Source organism: Haematobia irritans, chromosome 4 (assembly GCF_050003625.1).
Source record: "Haematobia irritans isolate KBUSLIRL chromosome 4, ASM5000362v1, whole genome shotgun sequence".
Taxonomy (NCBI): domain Eukaryota; kingdom Metazoa; phylum Arthropoda; class Insecta; order Diptera; family Muscidae; genus Haematobia; species Haematobia irritans.
In genome coordinates this window covers 120,936,552-120,953,320 of record NC_134400.1, presented here as the reverse complement: position 1 = coordinate 120,953,320, position 16,769 = coordinate 120,936,552, and the positions used below count along the sequence as shown (strand labels likewise).

The window sequence follows — 16,769 nt, the reverse complement described above, 5'->3', positions numbered from 1 at the left end:
TACGACGGCCAAAGCGCGATCCCGGAGGCTGTACACGACGATGCTGACGAAGTTTGACTGCGTGGTAATGGACGACGAAACCTACGTCAAAGCCGACTACAAGCAGCTTCCGGGACAGGAGTTTTATACGGCAAAAGGAAGGGGAAAGGTAGCAGATATTTTCAAGCACATAAAACTGTCAAAGTTCGCAAAGAAATATCGTTTTGGCAAGCCATCTGTACCTGTGGAAGCATTTTCATAGCTTCCGGGACTGTCAACCAAGAAATTTACGTGAAAGAGTGTTTGAATAAACGTCTGCTGCCTTTCCTGAAGAAACACGGTTGTTCCGTACTGTTTTGGCCGGATTTGCCATCTTGCCATTACGGTAAAAAGGCCATGGAGTGGTACGCCGCCAACAACGTGCAGGTGGTTCCCAAGGACAAGAACCCTCCCAACACGCCAGAGCTCCGCCCAGTTGAGAAATACTGGGCTATTGTCAAGCGGAACCTAAAGAAGACCAAAAAAAACTGCTAAGGACGAGCAGCAGTTCAAGGCAAACTGGCTTTCTGCGGCGAAGAAGGTGGACAAGGTGGCTGTACAAAATCTGATGGCAGGTGTCAAGCGTGAGGCCCGGCAATTCGGATTTGGAAAAGCGAAAGCCTAACTGAATATTTTTCTTGAATTTTATACTAATTGAACTTGAAAAAGAAATTTAATTTGATTTTTTAAATAAACGATTTCACCGATTTACACGCGTTTTCCCTTGACCAAATTTTGACCGTATATAGCTCCCATATAAAAACGATCGCCAGATTTGACCTCCGGTGCCTTTTGGAGAAGCAAAATTCATCCGATCTGGTTGAAATTTGGTACGTGAAATTTGATATTTAACAACCATGTCAAAAGTGGTTCATATCAGTCCATAATCATTTATAGCCCCCATATAAACCGATCCCGAGATTTGGTTTTGGAGCCTCTTGGAGGAGCAAATTTCATCCGAGTGAGTTGAAATTTGTGGATGACAGTCTTTCGTAGAAGTTTCTACGCAATCCATGGTGGAGGGTACATAAGATTCGGCCTGGCCGAACTTACGGCCGTATATACTTGTTTCCATTAGTGTAGAGGTTTTTAGGTCTACCAATACGTGTTCGGAATATAATATATATAGGTACACATTTTAATGTAGCCCCCATATAGACCGATCACTACGCATTCGACTTCTTTGGCTTTTTGACGCGGGTGTATATCGCTTCACATTTCAATATAGACTCATCTCCGGATTTTACTTTCTTGGCTACTAAATAGCGCAAGTTTTATACGATGGAAATGTAGATGTAGATTTAGGTCCAAAATAGATGTGTCGAATATGGTGTGTATCGGTCCATGATTTGATATAGCCCCCATATATCTCGCGATTTGATTTCTTGGGCTTCCAGACACCACAATTTTTATCGGATTTGTCCGAAATTTTAAATGCCGAAGTGTTTATTTTCGATACAGAAAGGACTGTGACCAATTTGGTTGGAAATCCAAATCGAATATGGTGTGTATCAGTTCACATTCTTGTATATCACCCAAATATATACCGATCTCCCGATTTGAATTCTTGGGCATTTAGTGACCCATATGCCTGATATCGGAAATCTAGAGGTATTTCAAGAACGTAAACCGATATGTCAAATTTAGTTTTATTGCTAAGTGTTTGAGATAGCCATCATCCAAATTGCACGAAACTAGAATTCAAATTTCCCGATTTCCTGACTTCCAGCGCCAATTAGAATAATAAGAGTAAAATTCTACAAAATCTAGATTTCAAATCATATGTAGGGCGTTATTTTATCTGGCACGATTAGACGAGAAGTTGAGGATTACTCTAAAACCAAACACACCCTCAAAAAAATCGCTTCTGCAACATATATCCCAAACACATTTTGCTTCAAGCATATATATTTTCAGGATTGGTCCAAACAAAAATATTGTTTGTATTGTTCAAACATATTATGTTTCACCTTAGGGCATACACTGGTAGTAAAAAATGCTAATGAAATTTTCTTTGTGTGGATATATTTTTATGGCGCCAATTGGTTACTTCCATTATTTTACTTGCAGCATACTCTCTAGGTCTCTTTTTCTAAACACATACATGTTTATAGGCTATTTCCAAATGAATATATGTTTGCATCTAAGTATATTATATTTACAAACATTTTATGTCCCAAACATAATATGTTCTAACATATATGTCCCAAACATGTTATGCTAGTTTATGAACATTATATGCTTGCACTTAAAAATATTGTGTTAAAAAATTTGAGTTCCAAACATATAATTTTTACACCCAAACATATGAAAAACAGTGTATACACTTGATAAAATTGGAGAGAGTCATAATTTGCCAATACACAATTTTGCGTTTTGCGAAATTAATGCAATACCAGAACAAAGGGGATGATAGTCTTTGGCAAATGTTATGCTTACGTCATTCTGAAAAAAAAAACAAATATTTAACAAAAATGCTTGGGTTTTACAAAAATTACAACGGAGTTTTTTTTAAGTTTTATTCAATATTTGTCCAATGTGACCAGTACTATATTTTGCACTAAATTTTTTACATATCCGAAGCTTAAAATTAAAAAAAAAAATGATTTCATTTCAGTAATAAAATACTATTATAGTGATCAGTCTTAAAGTATGCAAAGAATATTAAATTTCAAGGAATGCTTTTTAACCCTTAAATGCGCACTGTATCTTTTAAGATACAACCAGAAACAAATTCTTACGTCTTAAAATTTTGACCGAATTCTACGAAATCGAGTTTATTGAATTTAAAACTTTAAAAACTATGATTTTACGATTAATCTATAGTACTTCTGAAACTGAAACCAAAATTGCAAGAAAATTGAAATTAAATTTTGCCCAAAAACTAAAAAAAACCTACAAATTGTAGAATAATTAATTTTTACCAGAGATAGAAGGATTGTTGGTAAAAACAAATGTGTATAGTGTAAAAATATCTCTATTCTCTATGCTCTACTACAATCTAATTATTTATTTGTAAACAAACAATTAGTTTTTTTTTTGGCAAAAATAGTGTTTGTATCTTAAAAGTTACAATATCTTTTAAGATACAAACACTAAATAAAAAATTTGCTATGCAGATGTTCTTATTTACCATTTTGCATATTATATATTTTTTTTTGGAGGAATCGGTGTTCTTTTTCATTTAAGGGTTAATGCTGAACACAGGTGGCTATCCTATTTTGATTTCTTTATACAGCTGATTTCAGGGTTAAATATTTGATTTTGTTCTGAATGAGTCTATTTTGTGTGTGGGTGTTTTTAGTCCATTAGGATTTAACTTTCTAGTGCTAAAATAAAACAGGCCTATTATTGTAACACGGTTTATTTGAAGCCCTTCATATTTAAATATCTATGTTTTTTATACCCACCACCATAGAATGGTGACGGGGGTATAATAAGTTTGTCACTCCGTTTGTAACACATCGAAATATCGATTTCCGACTATATAAAGGGAGAAATTCTAAGACGATACAACCATGTCCGTCTGTCTGTTGTAATCACGCTACAGTCTTCAATAATGAAGCAATCGTGCTGAAATTTTGCACAAATTCGCCTTTTGTCAGCAGGCAGGTCAAGTTCGAAGATGGGCTATATCGGTCCAGGTTTTGGTATAGTCCCCATATAAACCGACCTCCCGATTTGGGGTCTTCAGCTTATAGAAACCGTAGTTTTTATCCAATTCGTCTGAAATTAGAAATCTAGAGGTATTTTAGGACTATAAAGAGGTGTGCCAAAAATGGTGAGTATCGGTCCATGTTTTGGTATAGCTCCCATATAGACCGATCTCCAGATTTTATTTCTTGGGCTTCTAGAAACTGTATTTACTATCCGATTTGCATGAAATTTGAAATCTAGAGGTATTTTATGACCATAAAGAGGTGTGCCGAAAATCGAATGTAGCGGTCCATGTTTTGGTATAGCCCTCATATAGACCGATCTCCCGATATTACTTCTTGGGCGTCTAGAAACTGTATTTTCTATCCGATTTGCTTGAAATTGAAAATCTAGGGGTATTTTAAGACCGCATATAGGGGTGTCGAAAATGGAGAGTATCGGTTCATGTTTTGGTATAGCCCACATATAGACCGATCTCCCGATTTTACTTCTTGGACGTCTAGAAACTGTATTTTCTATGCGATTTGCTTGAAATTGAAAATCTAGAGGTATTTTAAGACCACAAATAGGGGTGTCGAAAATGTGGAGTATCGGTCCCAGTTTTGATATATCTCCCGGGGGCGTCTAGATCCCCCGATTTGGGGTCTTGAGCTTTTAAAAACCGCAGTTTTTATTCGATTTGCCTAAAATTGGAAATCGAGATATATTTTAGGACCACAAATAGGTGTGCAGACTGATCGCCCGATTTTAGATATCGTAGTTTTTACCCAATTTGTCTGAAATTTGAATTCTAGAGGTATTTAAGGAACATTAAGAGGTGTGCCGAAAATGTTGAGTATTGATCCATGTTTTGGTATAGCCCCCATATAGACCTACCTCCCGGATTTAGTTCTTAGGCTGCTAGAATCTGTATTTTTTATCCACTTTGCCTGAAAATATAAATATACTGGTATTATTGACCCTCAAAAATTTGTATCGCATTTATTTCTACCGGTCCATTATGTAAGACATTTATCGATAGACCGATTTCACTTCTTGAGGATATAGCAGGATCATATCAATTGCTTGAAACTAAAAGTAAAATTTCCAGATTTTACTCCTCGTTATCATTTAAATAATGGCGGTAAAAATCTACGGATTTAAGATTTCAAATCAAGGCCTTTTTCATCATTTAAACGATATGTTTATAATTTCTCTAAAGTTCAAACAAAATTGGTTCTTATAAATCCAGAATCTGATCTGGTATTCATAGGTAGAATCTTTAAATTTATTTTCGGGAAGTGTACTGGTTGAATTGATCTGCTTGGGACAATATCTGTCATCAAACCCCCTTAAATCCTACATATATTATCAAGATACCCGCACCGGCGAAGAGGTTTCAAAGGAAACTATTGTTACGAATGTGATATTTCTTGATTTAAGTTTATTTAAATTAGTTTACGTTAATTTAAGTTTCAAATTGTAACGATAAAGTTACGTCATAGCTTGTTAGAGTCATTTCTTTGTTTTCTAGTACTTTCTTAAACATCTTTTGTGTTTCCAATCGTTCATTGTAAAAGTAACGCCTTTTGTTGTATGCCTGCACGACATCTACCTAATCTAGTAGAATGCACTAGATTATTAGCATAAGCCTAAAAGTATGTGTGCCATATCACCTATAAAGTAACGCCGAAAGAATATTCCAGATGGCTGTAGGCAATGAAGATAACCAGTTGAATATGTGGTGTTAGATAAATTGTACAAGATAGTTCTAGATGGTTGTAGGCCAGACTATCCAGAATTTTCGAAATCGTCAAATCACGGTATATAAGCCCCTGGCGGAGGGAGCAGTCAAGTCAGTCGTAAGCTAAAGTTTATACAGTACACATCGTAGAGCAAATAAGTGAAACCAATCAGTTAAACAAATAAATTGTAGATTAACGTTATTGAAAAGAACTGTCTTTTTAATTATCGGGTAATTAAATACGCCTCAATATAAAAACGTAACAATTGGTGTCAGAAGTGGGATAACGAAAAAAAATCTACAATGAAGTTTAATCAGCTCCGAGTGGAAGACTTGAAAAAGGAATTGAGCAAAATGGGGCAGTCGACTACAGGAAACAAGGCTCAATTACAAAAGCGACTACTGGAAGAGTTCGAGCGGCGCAGTATTGATATCGAAACACATGAGTTCGATTATAAGGAAGATCTTGACGAATCAGTAGTATCCAGCGCCTTGGAAACTCCATCTGTAGCTTCTAATGTTGTTGATTACACATCGATGGTCAATATTTTAAGCAAAATGATGGAAGAAAATTCTCTAAAAATGCAAGAGAATTCTAGAAAATTGGAAGACAAATTCGACGAAAATTCAAAAAAAGATGGACGAAAATTCTAGAATTCTAAGTGAGAATCTTCAACAAATTGCTGAAGGCATGGAAAAACGTGTGGACCATATCGAAAGCCAAATTGGGGAGCTGGATAAGAAGATTATTTCTGTGGATGAGAAAATTATGGTTCATGATGAGAAGTTTCTACACATTGAAAGAAAAATGTCAGAGCTGGAATTTAAAGGCGGACCAGTGCGCGTTATCGAGGGCTCAAAAACCAAACCTCCTGTTTTCGATGGCTCAACTTCATTTGATGTCTTCAAATTCCAATTCGAAATGGTTGCTTGTAGAAATTTGTGGAACGACAACGACAAAGCAATTGAACTTCTATTGGCATTAAAGGGCAATGCCGCTGACGTGATACAAAGCATTCCCGCTGCCTCTAGAAATAATTATAATGAAGTAATAGCGGCACTTCAACGTAAGTACGGCGGAGAACATAAGCAAGACATCTTCAGAATGGAATTAAGAGGAAGAGTCCAGAAGTCAAATGAGACTCTACAAGACTTTGCAACAGAGATTGAGCGGTTAGTGCTTTTGACATATCCAGGAGAAAGTCATCCACTTGTGGACCGCATCAAGATCGAGACCTTTGTGAATGGAATTAGAGACCCTGATATAAAATGTGCAACATATGCGTCACAAAAGGCTACATTCGCAGAAACAGTAACATTTGCACATGCACAAGAAACTGCGAGATTGTTGGCACGGCCTCAAATTCACAAAGTACGCAGAGTAGAGACCCAGTGTGAAGAAACGCAATCGGTCATTGAATTGGTAAAAGAGGCTCTAAGACAGATAATGCAAGAAATGAAGCAGCAGGCAAATAAATCTAGAATAAAATGCTATAACTGTGATAAGGCTGGACATCTATCCCGGGAATGTAAAGCGTGGCGTAAAACGTCGGGGTCAATCTCGCCATCTCCATTAAACAATAATCATAAGAAGGCGACCACAAAGCCAAGCGACTCAAATTTAAATTTTGCGGATAATAGAAAAGGTGGCAAACAAGTTATTGATCAAGCCTTGACACGACGGCATTGCAATGTAGAAAGCACACGCCACTCGAAGGCTGAACCACAGGAGACAGTTGTAAATGTCAGGCAGTTACACATCGAATCTGGCACAGACTGGTCAACAGAGCAACGTAAAGATCCCATTCTGAGAAAAATTATTTCGGCGAAAGAAGAAGATAAGAAACCCAGTAAGAAAGACATCGCAGCCGAAAGCCCACTTATGAAATCATACTGGGCTCAATGGGACAGTCTATGTCTGGTCAACGGAACCCTACAACGTAAGTGGGAAAGTGAAGATGGCAAGAATAGCCGCAACTTGATAATCGTGCCAGATTCTAAGGTAAAGGATGTTTTGACGGAATTCCACAATGGACCTAGTGGAGGTCACTTAGGAATAACCAAAACAGCCGAGAAAGTGAAGCAACGATTCTACTGGGTTGGATGCCAGAAATCAATTGCTGAATGGGTGGCAAATTGTGAGAAGTGCATAAAGGCGAAAGGGCCAAGACGAAAAAGTAGAGGCCTTATGCAAGAGTATAGGCCAGGAGCGCCTTTTGAAAGAATAGCAATGGACGTTGCAGGGCCTTTCCCAGTAAGTGATTCTGGAAATCGATATGTCCTTGTGGTCATGGACTACTTCAGCAAGTGGCCAGAAGTTTATGCCATTCCTAACCAAGAGGCGAAGACGATTGTAGATGTAGTCGACAAGAACTGGATATGTCGCTACGGTGTGCCGACCGAGATACACTCAGACCAAGGAAGAAATTTTGAATCGGCCATATTCAAAGAGATGTGTGACTCCCTTGGTATCAAGAAAACAAGGACCACGCCATTGCATCCGCAGTCTGATGGCATGGTAGAAAGGTTTAATCGCACTCTGGAAGAACATCTTCGAAAGGTGGTGGATAACGGCCAACGAGACTGGGACGATCATATACCAAAGTTTTTGCTGTCATATAGATCAGCCATACATGATTCTACGTCACGAACACCGGCCAAGGTCCTATTCGGAACGGAATTGAAGTTGCCCGGAGATTTGATATTTGGCGCTACACCCAATGAGCTCGCCATGGAAGAAACCAGTAACGACATACCAAACACATTTGGTAAAGTTCACGAATCAGTGCGAAACAAAATAAAAATGGTTAGCAACAGAATGAAGGCGAGATATGATCGTGCAGCAAACACTGAGGGCTTTAGTGAAGGACAACTGGTTCTGCTATTCAACCCGCAACGAAAGAAAGGATTATGTCCTAAACTACAAACACAGTGGGAAGGCCCATATAAAGTCATCAAGAAGATCAATGATGTTGTGTACCGCATTCAAAAAGACGACAGCCCAAGGTCAAAGATGAAAGTCGTTCACCTGGAACGTTTGGCTCCATACGGAACGGGTTCTGTGCCTATTCGGGACGAACAGGCTTAAGCGGGAGGCAGTGTTACGAATGTGATATTTCTTGATTTAAGTTTATTTAAATTAGTTTACGTTAATTTAAGTTTCAAATTGTAACGATAAAGTTACGTCATAGCTTGTTAGAGTCATTTCTTTGTTTTCTAGTACTTTCTTAAACATCTTTTGTGTTTCCAATCGTTCATTGTAAAAGTAACGCCTTTTGTTGTATGCCTGCACGACATCTACCTAATCTAGTAGAATGCACTAGATTATTAGCATAAGCCTAAAAGTATGTGTGCCATATCACCTATAAAGTAACGCCGAAAGAATATTCCAGATGGCTGTAGGCAATGAAGATAACCAGTTGAATATGTGGTGTTAGATAAATTGTACAAGATAGTTCTAGATGGTTGTAGGCCAGACTATCCAGAATTTTCGAAATCGTCAAATCACGGTATATAAGCCCCTGGCGGAGGGAGCAGTCAAGTCAGTCGTAAGCTAAAGTTTATACAGTACACATCGTAGAGCAAATAAGTGAAACCAATCAGTTAAACAAATAAATTGTAGATTAACGTTATTGAAAAGAACTGTCTTTTTAATTATCGGGTAATTAAATACGCCTCAATATAAAAACGTAACACTATTATATTTGATTCATGGTGGTGGGTATTTAAGATTCGGCCCGGCCGAACTTATTACTGTATATACTTGTTTTTTTTTTCATTTATACTTCATTTATTTATCTTTGCCTGCCAGCTGAAAGATATGAGCCACTATTTTCAATCATTGGGAAATGTTTTGATCAAGGTCGAATGTTATTACGTCTGGGTCATATCACTGCAGGTATTATAATAAAAAAACATTTTGTTAAAATAGAAATGACCGTTATTATTATTGTTACACACACAAAAAGTAATACAGTGCTTCGAAACGAAATTTTCTAGACAAAAAAAAATTCTCTTACGTTTAAGTATTTTTCCGGAGAAATAAAATAAAATAAAATAATGAAGCGATTGGCTAATTAATAATTAACACAATTACTCTTTTAAATTAATGTTTTGCAGAATTCAAATAACATGTACACATTGTTAGTTATATTTTTATTTCCCTACTGTTGGCTCCCTAGCCATTTTGCCCTTAGAGAAAATACTTTATCTAAAGAAGAGAACTACGTTTGTCTAAAATATCGTTATGAAGTAAACGAATATTTTCGTGTACTGCGAGAGAGCTTATTTTAGAAAATTTATAATTTATGCTGCCTGATCACTGTTATATGAAGATGTTAATATATATAGAGTTACGACATAATTTTATAGCTAAAGAAAATATAATAAAATAAAAAGTATTTTAATATCGCAATATTATCACATAATAATTCTGTGATAAGCTTTACCTTTATTTTGAAATCATTATCATCCATTTCGGGGCTCACGTTATTGCAAGCTCCGTCAATGTCGACCCATACAGTTGAAGTGTATATCTCTGCATACCATCCAATCAAAAAAAAAGAGCTTCCCAAAAAAAAGCAAATTGGATATCCAACTTGTCGATCGCAAGTAATGCAAATTTTTAGAAAAACTCCATTGAATTTTAAATGGACTTTACAGTCAAAAAAAAAATTGGAAGTTGTTGTAAAGACGCATCTTTAAAAGCACTTACAAAAAAGTCCTTCCAAAGATGTTCTTTATTTTAACTACACAGGAAGTCCTTTTGATTCAGTTTTTTTATAAGTCGCTTTTTTCATATTTTTAACTTTTTTTGTTTCAATAATAATAATAATTTTGTTTCAATAATAGTAATAATTAATAAAATGGTACAAATTATTAAAATTTTGTCGAAAAACAGCTAAATGCATTCAAGAAAATTTGCGAAAATATTTGAGGTCAAACGTGTGAAACGTATATATATATATATATATATATATATATATATATATATATATATATATATATATATATATATATATATATATATATATATATATATATATATATATATATATATATATATATATATATATATATATATATATATATATATATATATATATATATATATATATATATATATATATATATATATATATATGGTGGACATCCGCCATTTAAATTCATCGCTTCTGCGGCAATTTTGCACCACTTCCGGATCCAAAAAAAACATGTTCACTACTTTTGTAGTTACGCTTATTTTGCTGGGCTTGCCATTAGAAGTGTGCACGTGACACGAAATTGTCGTGACTCACGAACATTTTCGTGATTCGTGCGTGAGTCACGCTTATGAAAACAGCGTGAGTGTGCGTGAGCGTGATTTACAAACCAAAATGTCGTGCGTGAGCGTGAGTCACGAAAATAATATCTTCGTGAGTGTGCGTGAGTAAAGAATTACACTCACGAAAATATTCCTGCTCTCCAACATAAAACGCTTAAGAGTTAAATTCAATTACAATTTTAGTGACACCTGGGATGTTAAGAGTTTAATAACACTCTCGATTTTAATAATGCTCATGTTTATAGACACTTCGGTAAGGTAAATTAATCATAAAATTATTCGTGAGTCACGATATATTTCGTGAGTCACGATATTTTTCGTGAGTCACGACGTTTTCGTGCGTGAGTGTGTGTGAGCACAAATTTTCTTTTCGTGAGTGTGCGTGAGCGTGAGTCCTACCAAAAAATATCGTGCGTGAGTGTGCGTGAGTATGATTTTTCAGTCGTGAGTTTGCGTGAGCGTGAGTAAACTATTACTCACGTGCACACCTCTACTTGCCATAGGACGCAATTACTTCCTTTGCATTGATTTACGAATTATGCCTTGGAAGTTAATTTTTTTATTTTCTCTTTTTATACCCTCCACCATAGGATGGGAGTATATTAACTTTGTCATTCCGTTTGTAACACATCGAAATATTGCTCTAAGACCCATAAAGTATATATATTCTGGATCGTGGTGAAATTCTGAGTCGATCTGAGCATGTCCGTCCGTCCGTCTGTTGAAATCACGCTAACTTCCGAACGAAACAAGCTATCGACTTGAAACTTGGCACAAGTAGTTGTTATTGATGTAGGTCGAATGGTATTGCAAATGGGCCATATCGGTCCACTTTTACGTATAGCCCCCATATAAACCGATCCCCCGATTTGGCTTGCGGAGCCTCTAAGAGAAGCAAATTTCATCCGATCCGGCTGAAATTTGGTACATGGTGTTAGTATATGGTCTCTAACAACCATGCAAAAATTGGTCCACATCGGTCCATAATTATATATAGCCCCCATATAAACCGATCCCCCGATTTGGCTCTCGGAGCCTCTAAGAGAAGCAAATTTCATCCGATCCGGCTGAAATTTGGTACATTGTGTTAGTATATGTTCTTTAACAACCATGTGAAAATTGGTCCATATCTGTCCATAATTATATATAGCCCCCATATAAACCGATCCCCAGATTTGGCTTGCGGAACCTCTAAGAGAAACAAATTTCATCCTATCCGGCTGAAATTTGGTACATGGTGTTAGTATATGGTCTCTAATGACCATGCAAAAATTGGTCCACATCGGTGCATAATTATATATAGCTCCATATAAACCGATCGCCAGATTTGACCTCCGGAGCCTCTTGGAAGACCAAAATTCATCTGAGTCAGTTGATATTTGGTACGTGGTGTTAATATATGGCCTCAAACACTCACGCAAAAATTGGTCGAAATCGGTCCATAATTATGTATAGCCCCCATATAAACCGATCCCCAGATTTGACCTCCGGAGCCCTTGGAAGAGCTACATTCATCGGATTCGGTTGAAATTTGGTACGTGATGTTAGTATCCAACAACCATTCATGAATAGGTTCATATCAGCCCATAATTATATATAGCCCCCATATAAACCGATCCCCAGATTTGACCTCCGGTACCATGTGGAGAAGCAAAATTCATCCGATCTGGTTGAAATTTGGTACGTGATGTTAGTATATGGTATCCACCAACCATGCAGGAATTGGTTCCTAATAGTCCATAATTATATATAGCTCCCATATAAACCGATCCCCAGATTTGACGTCCGGTGCCTTTTGGAGAAGCAAAATTCATCCGATCTGCTTGAAATTTGGTACGTGGTGGTAGTATATGATATTTAACAACCATGCCAAAAGTGGTCCATATCAGTCCATAATCATATATAGCCACCATATAAACCGATCCCGAGATTTGGTTTTGGAGCCTCTTGGAGGAGCAAATTTCATCCGAATCAGTTGAAATTTGGTACGTGGTGTTAATATATGGCCTCAAACACCCATGCAAAAATTGATCGAAATTGGCCAATAATTATATATAGGCCCCATATAAACCGATTCCTAGATTTGACCTCCGGAGCCCCTTGGAAGAGCAAAATTCATCCGATTCGATTGAAATTTGGCACGTGATGTTAGTATATGGTATCCAACAACCATGCAGGAATTCGTTCATATCAGTCCATAATTATATATAGCCCCCATATAAACCGATCCCCAGATTTTACCTCTGGTGCCTTTTGGAGAAGCAAAATTCATCCGATCTGGTTGAAATTTGGTACGTAGTGGTAGTATATGATATTTAACAACCATGCCAAAAGTGGTCCATATCAGTCCATAATCATATATAGCCACCATATAAACCGATCCCGAGATTTGGTTTTGGAGCCTCTTGGAGGAGCAAATTTCATCCGAGTCAGTTGAAATTTGGTACATTGTGCTAGTATATGGCCGTTAACAACCATGCCTAACTAGGTCCATATCGGTTTATAGTTATATATAGCCCTCAGATAAATCGATCCCCAATCACACAAAAATTGGTCCATATCAAGTTCATAATTAAAAAAAATATATATATATATATATATATATATATATATCCCGAGATTTGGTTTTGGAGCCTCTTGGAGGAGCAAATTTCATCCGAGTCAGTTGAAATTTGGTACATTGTGCTAGTATATGGCCGTTAACAACCATGCCTAACTAGGTCCATATCGGTTTATAGTTATATATAGCCCTCAGATAAATCGATCCCCAATCACACAAAAATTGGTCCATATCAAGTTCATAATTAAAAAAAAAATATATATATATATATATATATATATATATATATATATATATATATATATATATATATGGTGGACATCCGCCATTTAAATTCATCGCTTCTGCGGCAATTTTGCACCACTTCCGGATCCAAAAAAAACATGTTCACTACTTTTGTAGTTACGCTTATTTTGCTGGGCTTGCCATTAGAAGTGTGCACGTGACACGAAATTGTCGTGACTCACGAACATTTTCGTGATTCGTGCGTGAGTCACGCTTATGAAAACAGCGTGAGTGTGCGTGAGCGTGATTTACAAACCAAAATGTCGTGCGTGAGCGTGAGTCACGAAAATAATATCTTCGTGAGTGTGCGTGAGTAAAGAATTACACTCACGAAAATATTCCTGCTCTCCAACATAAAACGCTTAAGAGTTAAATTCAATTACAATTTTAGTGACACCTGGGATGTTAAGAGTTTAATAACACTCTCGATTTTAATAATGCTCATGTTTATAGACACTTCGGTAAGGTAAATTAATCATAAAATTATTCGTGAGTCACGATATATTTCGTGAGTCACGATATTTTTCGTGAGTCACGACGTTTTCGTGCGTGAGTGTGTGTGAGCACAAATTTTCTTTTCGTGAGTGTGCGTGAGCGTGAGTCCTACCAAAAAATATCGTGCGTGAGTGTGCGTGAGTATGATTTTTCAGTCGTGAGTTTGCGTGAGCGTGAGTAAACTATTACTCACGTGCACACCTCTACTTGCCATAGGACGCAATTACTTCCTTTGCATTGATTTACGAATTATGCCTTGGAAGTTAATTTTTTTATTTTCTCTTTTTATACCCTCCACCATAGGATGGGAGTATATTAACTTTGTCATTCCGTTTGTAACACATCGAAATATTGCTCTAAGACCCATAAAGTATATATATTCTGGATCGTGGTGAAATTCTGAGTCGATCTGAGCATGTCCGTCCGTCCGTCTGTTGAAATCACGCTAACTTCCGAACGAAACAAGCTATCGACTTGAAACTTGGCACAAGTAGTTGTTATTGATGTAGGTCGAATGGTATTGCAAATGGGCCATATCGGTCCACTTTTACGTATAGCCCCCATATAAACCGATCCCCCGATTTGGCTTGCGGAGCCTCTAAGAGAAGCAAATTTCATCCGATCCGGCTGAAATTTGGTACATGGTGTTAGTATATGGTCTCTAACAACCATGCAAAAATTGGTCCACATCGGTCCATAATTATATATAGCCCCCATATAAACCGATCCCCCGATTTGGCTCTCGGAGCCTCTAAGAGAAGCAAATTTCATCCGATCCGGCTGAAATTTGGTACATTGTGTTAGTATATGTTCTTTAACAACCATGTGAAAATTGGTCCATATCTGTCCATAATTATATATAGCCCCCATATAAACCGATCCCCAGATTTGGCTTGCGGAACCTCTAAGAGAAACAAATTTCATCCTATCCGGCTGAAATTTGGTACATGGTGTTAGTATATGGTCTCTAATGACCATGCAAAAATTGGTCCACATCGGTGCATAATTATATATAGCTCCATATAAACCGATCGCCAGATTTGACCTCCGGAGCCTTTTGGAAGACCAAAATTCATCTGAGTCAGTTGATATTTGGTACGTGGTGTTAATATATGGCCTCAAACACTCACGCAAAAATTGGTCGAAATCGGTCCATAATTATGTATAGTCCCCATATAAACCGATCCCCAGATTTGACCTCCGGAGCCCTTGGAAGAGCTACATTCATCGGATTCGGTTGAAATTTGGTACGTGATGTTAGTATATAGTATCCAACAACCATTCATGAATAGGTTCATATCAGCCCATAATTATATATAGCCCCCATATAAACCGATCCCCAGATTTGACCTCCGGTACCATGTGGAGAAGCAAAATTCATCCGATCTGGTTGAAATTTGGTACGTGATGTTAGTATATGGTATCCACCAACCATGCAGGAATTGGTTCCTAATAGTCCATAATTATATATAGCTCCCATATAAACCGATCCCCAGATTTGACGTCCGGTGCCTTTTGGAGAAGCAAAATTCATCCGATCTGCTTGAAATTTGGTACGTGGTGGTAGTATATGATATTTAACAACCATGCCAAAAGTGGTCCATATCAGTCCATAATCATATATAGCCACCATATAAACCGATCCCGAGATTTGGTTTTGGAGCCTCTTGGAGGAGCAAATTTCATCCGAATCAGTTGAAATTTGGTACGTGGTGTTAATATATGGCCTCAAACACCCATGCAAAAATTGATCGAAATTGGCCAATAATTATATATAGGCCCCATATAAACCGATTCCTAGATTTGACCTCCGGAGCCCCTTGGAAGAGCAAAATTCATCCGATTCGATTGAAATTTGGCACGTGATGTTAGTATATGGTATCCAACAACCATGCAGGAATTCGTTCATATCAGTCCATAATTATATATAGCCCCCATATAAACCGATCCCCAGATTTTACCTCTGGTGCCTTTTGGAGAAGCAAAATTCATCCGATCTGGTTGAAATTTGGTACGTAGTGGTAGTATATGATATTTAACAACCATGCCAAAAGTGGTCCATATCAGTCCATAATCATATATAGCCACCATATAAACCGATCCCGAGATTTGGTTTTGGAGCCTCTTGGAGGAGCAAATTTCATCCGAGTCAGTTGAAATTTGGTACATTGTGCTAGTATATGGCCGTTAACAACCATGCCTAACTAGGTCCATATCGGTTTATAGTTATATATAGCCCTCAGATAAATCGATCCCCAATCACACAAAAATTGGTCCATATCAAGTTCATAATTAAAAAAAAAAAATATATATATATATATATATATATATATATATATATATATATATATATATATATATATATATATATATATATATATATATATATATATATATATATATATATATATATATATATATATATATATATATATGGTGGACATCCGCCATTTAAATTCATCGCTTCTGCGGCAATTTTGCACCACTTCCGGATCCAAAAAGAACATGTTCACTACTTTTGTAGTTACGCTTATTTTGCTGGGCTTGCCATTAGAGGTGTGCACGTGACACGAAATTGTCGTGACTCACGAACATTTTCGTGATTCGTGCGTGAGTCACGCTTATGAAAACAGCGTGAGTGTGCGTGAGCGTGATTAACAAACCAAAATGTCGTGCGTGAGCGTGAGTCACGAAAATAATATCTTCGT

General features: G+C 36.9%; 1 protein-coding gene across 18 annotated transcripts in view; it reads left to right on the top strand.

The window, feature by feature from the left end:
* The window catches only part of Lasp (LIM and SH3 domain protein Lasp), a 279,211-nt gene that overhangs the window by 247,775 nt on the left and 14,667 nt on the right, over positions 1–16,769 (top strand). The window lies entirely within an intron of this gene.